This window comes from Entamoeba invadens, assembly GCF_000330505.1.
Source record: "Entamoeba invadens IP1 unplaced genomic scaffold scaff_1105074725313, whole genome shotgun sequence".
Lineage (NCBI taxonomy): Eukaryota > Evosea > Mastigamoebida > Endamoebidae > Entamoeba > Entamoeba invadens.
The window spans coordinates 72211-82236 of record NW_004440263.1 but is presented as its reverse complement, the minus strand read 5'-3'; positions in this window follow the sequence as shown (position 1 = coordinate 82236).

Here is a 10026-nt window from a genome sequence, read left to right as displayed (position 1 = left end):
AAAATTTGAATATATGTACTTCGGCAAAATTTTCGTTCGAATTTTGTGTATTTTTGTTTTTAATTACATCATGGAATTAACATTCTATCATCATAATTAAATTATATTTAAAATAATAAAAATTATTTTAAATATTTTGTGTTTTAATGTTTTATAATTAATTAAATTTTTAATTATATAAACAATAATTGTTATTATAGAAAGTATACAGTTAGACAAGTTTGCCTTAAATGGAATAGTTTGACTTAAATGGTTCATGTTAATGGTTTAAAAACTATTAACAATAGTAAACAGTGGGTTAAACTAGAAAATAATTAAATGGTTAAATAGAATATTATTTAAATTATTATTAATTCTATTGTTTAATGTACAGTTGAATTTTAAAAATAAAACCAAAACACATGTTAAGAATTGTTTTGTATGTCTAAACATGTTTGTCTCGTTGTATTTAAACATGTCAAAACATACACCGCCTCATTCGGAAACGTTTGTGTTACTTTATTTTTATTGTAAATACAATAAATTAGCAATATTTCCTATCGTGATGGGTAAATACTGTTTTTAACTATAAACCAAATAATACACATAAAAACGAATTCAACGAAAGGAAATATTGCCAAACCTCCCAAGAGTGGGAATTTAAGAACCTCCGCTTAATTATGGCAAGTGAAACTTATACCCACTTAATAAAGAGTGGGCCTATGTTTTTCGGTTTGTTCTTAATTAATGTTCGTTTAATAGAGAACAACAAGAACGTTGAATACACATTCTAGGAAATCAGACTGTATTTATAATTGACTTGAATTTGAAATGTTATGGTTATACAATCAAATAAATTTTAATTGTACTTTACGTTGTTTGCTAATATATTAAAATGTTACTGATCATGATTTTGTGATAGTTTATAGTAATCTTTATTGGTTTATCGCTTTCTTATTCTTTATATAATCGTTTGGGTTTTTGACTTGCTTTTAATTAATTAATTATTTATATAAACTTGATTATAAAAAAAGCAATTAATTGGTTCATATTATAGTTCAAAAAATATTATAATTGAACTATAATTTTTACCATTTAACCCAAACTTGTCGTTTAAGTCAAACTTGTCATACTGTACTTCAATAATTGTATTTTCAAATTAATAGTATTATATTAGCTGTTTTTTCAATAAAAATTATAAAGAACGTTATCATATAGAGTCAGTCTGTTAACGTTGTTCACTCCCCAAACATTGTTTTTTCTTTGTACTATTTTTAGAAATAACTAGTTTTTTGAATCAAGTCATAAATAATTTTTGTTTACCACAAAGAAATTTTTCCCAATAATTTTTTATTAATTCTATTAATAAAATTTACAAAAAAAATGATTATTACCTTAGTTGGCACAAATTAAATTAAAGTTAATATGACAATTTTGAAGTTTCCAGCACTGTTTTTTTCAAAAAAATAATTGTTTATTAAAAAGATCTTAAAAATTAACATGAATTCTATTACTCAAACTCCACGTGTCTTTTCTCGAAATTACGAGATCAATTACGAGGGAATAAATTTTCAACAAATTTTGATACCAATTCCCAACACCGATCCAAAAATTACTATTATGTCTGAGTTATTTGGTGTTGTTGATTCTTTTACTGATAAAATTTTATCACGATATAATGCTGCAATATATGATTATACAAACATTAGAAACTATGCGACAACTAAAACAGTCGTAGCAATTAACACATTTCAAAAAGACATTGAATGGTTTCTCAAAATCAAAGAAAAGGTTGAAACAATGTTGTCAACAATAAAAATTGTAGAGTTGATACTGGTATGCCTATTTTACATTAAACAATTTGATACTGCAAGAAATGGGTTTGAACAGCTGAAAAGATGCTTGGAACATGATGGTGTTCCACTTCCTAATGATGGTAGAATACACTTTGATGAGACTCCTTTACTTGATAGTGTTCAAAGTGCAACAGAACATAACACAACTCCACAATCAATTTTAGTTTATAATGATGATGTCATTAACTAATTACAAAACAGCGACGAATTAGATGATGATAAAGTTAATTATGGTAATGAAGAAGAGTTTGAAGAATCATCAGAAGAACTAACAGAGATTGACAAGACTAAAAATTGTGATGAACAAATTATGCCTGTGTTAAACGACGACTCTTTTGAATGCATTGAATTATTTGATTATTTGCTGGAAAGAAAAAGAGAAGACGAGATTGAACAAATAATGGGACATGTATTGAGGTTTTTAAATTTGAAGAGAAACAGAACAGCACCAAATAGACGAGTACAAATTTTTAGAATCAATGAATATTTAAACGCCAAAGTAAAAAAGACAAATTCGGCATTTTTTCAAGTCTTACTTCCAGTGTAAACGACTTCGTGTGAAAAAGGCAAATAAAAATATTTGAAAGTCTTCCTGGTTTATCAGGAAAGAAAACAACTTTTGAAAACGACGAAATCAATAAGATAGTCACTTTTATTGAGAAAAGAGAAAGTGATAACAATCCCGTGAGTTACAGCGACTTGATGTGGTTCGTTGTTAACAAGTTATACAGAGAAGATGTATCAATAAAGACTCTGTATCATTTCACTTCTAGTTGTTCAAAAATAACAACGGTAATAGGGACAAAAATGGACCAAGAAAGAATGGGGGTGATACGGGAATCAATAGAGTTGTATTTTAATTATCTGGAAGCTAACGTGACAGGAATTCCCGTTGAATTTATTTGGAATGGTGACGAGAGTGGATTCCAGAGAAGGGTCGATGCTGCACAAAAGACGTTGATTGTAATTAACAAACCAAGAGAAGGTGACACCCATTATCCTACCGAGAGCGGGACAGAGGAGAACGATGATGGCAACTATATGTATGGACGGAACCAGTGAAGTTCCATTTTTCATTGTACCTACAGTCACAGTCGAAAAAGAGTTGTTGGAGTTGGGTATAACAAAAAACAGAGTCTGTCTTAAACATGCCGAAAAGGCGTTTATGAATATTACATTGTTCGATCAATGGCTGTCTGAAGTGTTCGTCAAATGTCTGAATTACAAAAGAAAAATAATGAATTACTATGGGCCAGCAGCATTAATTTTCGACGGTTTTGGTTCTCATTTGACTTGTGACGCTGTATCCATGTTGACTAAGAACAACGTCAAACTCATTCTCATGCCGAGTCACAGTTCACATTTGTTACAAAGTTTAGACGTATCTATATTTGGTAACCAAAAGCGTATATGTTCTTTTGACAAATGTTTTAACAAAGACAAATACGCGAACCTATCGTACACAACAGTGCAAATTCTTTCGATAGTTGATTCATGGCAGAAAGTAGCCACGACTAAAAATGTAGTATCCACTTTTGTGTCATGTGGACTTGTTCCTCGTTTATTAAAAAACATGAATGTAGTGTGTGAAGTAGTTAAAAAACTTGTACGAAGATTAATTGGTTTTTTACTGAAGAAGAAATTTTTCAATGCCAAAATAGTCTCATGATTAAAGAGAACGAGAATGAAGAATCAATCAACCTAAAAGTCTTTAAACGATTGAGAGATGACGCCAGATCTCCAGAGAACTCTTCTTTATACAGTAAACGTGGTATTGAGCTTTACAAACCAAAGAGAGTTAGTCTTAATTGTTTAGAAAAGTTGACAAGAAATAATTAACAAGTTTTTAATCAAAAATGTATTGAAATGATATAAAACTATAGAAATATTATATAAATTGTTATAATAAATAGTTTTTACTGACTTAAAAAAATTTATGTTAATTGTTAAACAAAAGTTATAAAAATTGGTTATTATTATGTTTGTTTTAATAACAAATAAAGGTAATAAAAAATATAATAAAATAACCATATCATATATTATAACGTTCTTAACCCTGATAAAAAGGTCAAACTAAAAATTTTAAGCCACTCACAAAACATAGTCTTTCCATAAGTCTGTTATTTTATCATTTCAATCTTGTGTTTACAAATAGCCAATTACAATCATTATATTCTGGTGCTCGTTGTTGTCTAATGGAGTCTTGTTACTTGAGCCAAAACTGACAAACTGCTATTGTGCTATTCTTCCTTTTTCTGTTTTAATAGAATCAAATGCGGTTACTCGCCTTTGGGTTGCTCTCTTCTCGAGAGCGTCATTTTGGCGGTGTAATCGAAAAACGGTTGATGTTGAAATCAATATCGAGAGAACTCAAATTGAATGAAAAATTGTTTTTAGTTGTTTACAAGTTCCAAAAAATTATAAAAAATTACAAAAAAAACATTTTTCTAAAGAAATAACATTTTTGTGTGGTAATTTGTTTGGGGGTTGATGGAAATGTTTAGATCAATAAAAGAAGATTCCGAGCCGAACAACTTTTGGGGACTGAACAACGTTATCCGACTGACTCTAGTTTCAGTATGGTCATTTTACCTTATGTGGAACTTTACCTTATGCAAGGAACCTCTTATAATATATAGTTATTTTAAAATATAAACATTTTTTGGATTCTTCCAAAAATTGGTAAAAATAACACAAAACGGATTTGAAAAAACGAATAATTTCAATTTTATTATTGTTAGTAAAAAAACACAAATAATAAACCATAAACAATAAACAATAAATTAGTTTTTAATAAAGATAATCATCAACATTTTTCCATTCTTCCAATTGAAATTTTATATCCACATTTTAGATCGACAAATAAGGATTTGTTATCTTAATCATATTTAACATAATCATCAAAATCTTTATCATAATCAAGTTTATTAATTTGTTCGGTCATTTTAAGGAAGATAAAAAAAATTACATTAATATAAATTTACTATATATAAATTTAAACCGAACGGACCAAAGGTCCTTAAGTAGACAGTGTCTCCGAAGAATCGAAACGAATGTGAGATTCTAGAGACATCAAAGATGTAGATATTTTGGGAAAATTTGAAAACGCGTCCCTCGCGACTTAATTAAAGTATTATAAAATATAGATAAAAATGAGTCCCCCTTAAATCTACATAATTTATATACTACTACACAGTACATTCAGTTTATTTTACATGTAAAGTTTTATCAAACAACCTTTACAATACAGAATTTCAATATTATTTTATGAAATGACAACATTATAACTTATTACTCGTTACAATAAAAATTGACATTATAAGTAGTTGAGATGTAAATGACTCGTGAGTTTGTTAACGAATAGTTTTTAATTAAAGACCTGCGACATACTTACACTAAGCGCCATACCTGCACTACCCAAATAACAATTTAAAAAACAAAAAACATAAAATTTGTTTCAAGAAAAAGAGAAAAAAACTCATTATTTTTTAAATGAAATTTCTTAAAGCAATTGAATCTTTGTTTTGACCAATAAAACACATTATAAACTTGTAGAACCATCTTTTTGAATTTTCTTTTTCATAAATCTATTCAAGAAAAATCACGAAACAACAAAACATCAAAAGTATTTTAAACAAAACATCATTTCAATAGTAATAATGGGCTAATAATTTATTAGAAAAACAATAAGAATGATGAGATATGTTTTTTTTCTCAAACACATCTTTTTATAACACAATAAACATGACATATCATAACTCTAATCCATATGGTTGTATTATAATGACACTTATACGTTAAACCCACGTTATAAGTGGTAATATAATGAGAATAAAATTTTTACTTAAAACATAACCCACAACAAAAAAATTAATAACTTGTGTGATTTAAAATAACACATCTTGTTATAAGAATCTGAAAGTGTTTTTAACCATATTTGAATTATTTTGGCTATATAAACGGGATTATTCCGAAACTTATCGTGTTAATAAATACAAAACATAATTGGTAATTCCAAGATACATAAAAACACTTGAATATATAGCCCGACTAACTACAACTTAATAATCGGTTTTATACAAAGAATAAATAATAACAATAACTTAATTTATAACATAAAACATGATAAAACATCATTTTGTGCTGATCACTTGATTAACAAAAATATATTGAATAATCACAATGGTTGAGAGAAGTTACAAAAAAACAAATGAAATATCATTACTCATTTATTTTAAATATTAATAAATTTATTAAAATCAAAAAATAAACATGATAAAAAAATCAATCAAAAAGCCAACCAAAGACTCAGAACATAACAAATAAAAAATAATTTCATTTTCAACAACACTGAATATAAAAATTGTTCGGGTGAATGAAGAAACTGACTTCTTGATATCAATTAAGAGTGCAGTATATGATGGCTTCAAGTCATTGTGGTTTTAAAATACTTGAAAAAATGAAACTATTGAAGATTTAAAGTTGGTAAGGTCATCTGAAATTAACATTTATTTAGCATGTTGTATTCAATTTAGACAACATTTAATATAATGTAATTGACTACTATTTGTGTTTTATTCTATAAACTTTACTTTTTTATTAAAATGTGTTTTATTCTTGTTTTTTTTGGTTATTGTTGTGTTGTTGTGTGTTTTTGTTTGTTTTGTTTTAAGTCCAATAATTATCAAATATTGTTCATTAAGTTAAAATATATTATATGTTTACCATTAGATAATAATTTAAACCCATAATTTATGTTTAAAATATATAATCAATTCAAAAGTTAAAAACATTTTGATGGTGTAATTGATTTGTTCTTAAGGTGGGTTTGGTTTGGATCGTTTTTCAATAAGTTATAATATATTATGTAATTCTAAATAAAAAATTATTAAATTAATTTGTTTAAATTCTGATTTAATAATATTAGTACAGTGTTAATAACTCATTAAAATGTGTAATTATAATAAACTATTCATACAAGTATAATTTCTGTATTCTATTTGTTTTCGAACATCTTATTTCCAATAAGATTTATTAAAACGTTTTTCTGTTTTTATTTTCAAAATGAATTATATTATTATAATAAAATGTATTAAATTTTGATATATTTTGTTTATTAAATTAAAAGAATATACCCCAAAAAGTATTTAATATGAATAATAACAAATTTCCCAAATATATGCATGCAAGTCTTTTATTAAATTCGTTTTTTATTTGATTTATATAAATAGAAAAACGTTCAGATTTACACATCATTTTTTATTATAACTTTATATAAAATGAAACTAACGAAAGACCATTCTATGCTTTAATTAGTTTTAAAAATTGTTTAAATTCAAATCTATATATTATTTGAGCAAACTATTAAATGATTTTTGTTTTCTAATATGTTCTTTTCTTCATAAATTTTAAAATGAAATTTCAATTTTCCCAAGTTTTTTCCATCAACTTTTCTTTTTATTTAATCATTTTATCTCATTTTGTCCATGTTTTTTTTGTAAAAACGTATTGCCACGTAAGCCAGTGTAGGTATGGCGCTTAGTGCAAGTATGTCGCAGGTCTTTAATAGAAGTGCAGTTTTATGGCTTGTTTGATTTGTTTATGTAAAAGTCTTTGAAAGTGTTTTTGAATAAACATTTAAAAGGTTTAAAAAACATTTTTAAAAAATATCAATCGTATGTTTTTTATATCACATTTAGATAAAGTAAAAGTTTAACTTAATACAATCTCCTGTCTATTGCCAGTCTTTGTATAGATGTCGTAATATCTCAAATCCACAAAACCAGTTTTACACATATCATTAAAATAATTAATATCTTTTTATTAATTAAACTTGTTAGCACTAAAGATAAAAATTACAAGATTGAAATTATTGAAGATACATCTCTATATATTAATGCATCAGAAATTACTTGTACAGCTGTTGAATTGCGACAATACATATGACTGTATTTCAATCTAAAAATAAACATTTTGTCAAAAAAGGCAATATGTTTAAGTTTTTGCAACTTCATAAACTATATTATAGAATTTGTTTTTGTATATTTTTAGATGTTTTCAACAATCGACAAATAAACTATAATTTTTACTAAAACATTTTATTATTGATTTATAATATAATATTAATATAACATACTATTAAAAAATCCAACTAAACAAAATATACTAAAACAACAAATAAAAAGAATCAAAATAACCGGGAAATAAACTGAAACCAAAGAAAGAAATGCAGATTAAAATTGTATAAAAGTTTCTCTCTTGTTCGATTTAAAACACATGGAAGAAGAAAGATAATAAAAACTTGGTTTTGGTTATTTTTAATTCAAAAACAAAGTATAAAAAATCAAAGGAATAAAATCGAAAACGGGTGTGACTTTTACTCCAGGAGTGGCTTTTTCCCACCTCTTTACATAATCATGTTATTTTAAAACCATCTTTATTGTTTCTATTAGTTACAATGAATAGAAATTATAAGAAATAAATAAATAGTTTTTTAAAAAAATACATTTGTAATTGATATGTGATTTTTTACAACTTATAATCTTAATGACTATTGTGGATGCAAACAATGACATTGATCCTCTTTTACAAATAATATTATGTAATATTTGTCAAAAAAATTTATTAAAAAAATTGTACTGAATATATTGTTACAAAAAAGCATAATTTAAAAATAAACACTAAATGAATCATTAATAACGTGAAACCAAAAAAATAAATGAGACGGTTCAGAAAAGAAATTATCGGTATCATGTAAGCCCGAAAAAATAGTTGAACGCAACTCAATTTAATTCTGGGTGTTATTGTAAAATATATATAATTATATAAAATATAATAAATGTAATTACTTGACTGTTGGTTGCATTTTTTACTTTCTTCTAAACATTCGAGTTGTTACTGTTTTTTTAATATCATACGTTTAAAAGTGTTTGTTGTTGATCAAACATAAAATGATTTATCATTAAATAATACAGGCACATTAGATATCAATTAACAATATAAAAAATCACAACATTTATATTTTCTATATTTTCTTAAGAAATCCAATAATAATTAATTATTCAATGATGGTTTATTATTTCTAGATAGTCGAGATATTCAGTTTATATAAAATACTTAATAATACGAATATCCACATTTTTGATAATTAAATGGTAATAAGAATAATTGATATTTAAAAATGTTTTCGAATCTAACAGTTTTAGATTGATGCCACACAATTAACAACAAAAAAGTTTGCAAATTTTATATTTTCTAATTTTCAAAACAGTCCGTTTTACTTTAATACACATGCAATTAAAAATATTCAGTTATAATCGAATCGAAATTAATAATTTTAATTGATCATTCCTGTTATATTTTGATTTATATTTCGATATCATTAAAATATATTTTAAATATTTTGTATATTATTCAATTGTCAGTTAAAAATGTTTTCAATTATTCACACAACAAAGTTATCAACACGATTAAAAGTTTAAAAATATTAATAATATACATACATAATTGTTAATACAAATTTAATTGTTAAATTGATTTTTTTTTGTTGAATAATGACTGTTAATGATATTGTTATTTTCAATTATTGATTGTATTTTTATGTATTTGCATTGACGATTTGTTGAAACAAAAAAAACAAATATTAACTGAAATTATCAATTCATTGTGTAACTACTTCTCTATCTTAAATTTTCATTTGACACATTTTTGTTGATAATAATGCACAAGAGAGATGTTAAATTCAATTATTTTTTAACAATCGTTTTATTATTTTTCATATTACAACACAAAAAGTGAACACATATATTTTGATTAAACAACAACTATTATGATTATTCAAAGTTTCAATAAATGGAAGCATTTATTAATTTGTAATTTTCATTAATTTGATAACAACAGTTGGTGTATTGGGTTTTACTGTTAATTGGTACACTTATGTTTAAATAACTGCCAAAAATTAAAATTTTAACTTTTCAGTGCATTAAAATGTAACATCAAACTAAAAAAATAAAATAATTACACTAAAATTTATTGAATATCACTGTTTACACCATTTTTATATTTTTATTTGCGACTCACTCAAATGTGTTCATAAGATATTAAATTCATTTTTTTTGTAGTCTAAGGATTAACATAAATTAAAACCTATAGTTATGTTTTTTAAAAAAATATTTCAATGCTGTTGTAGATA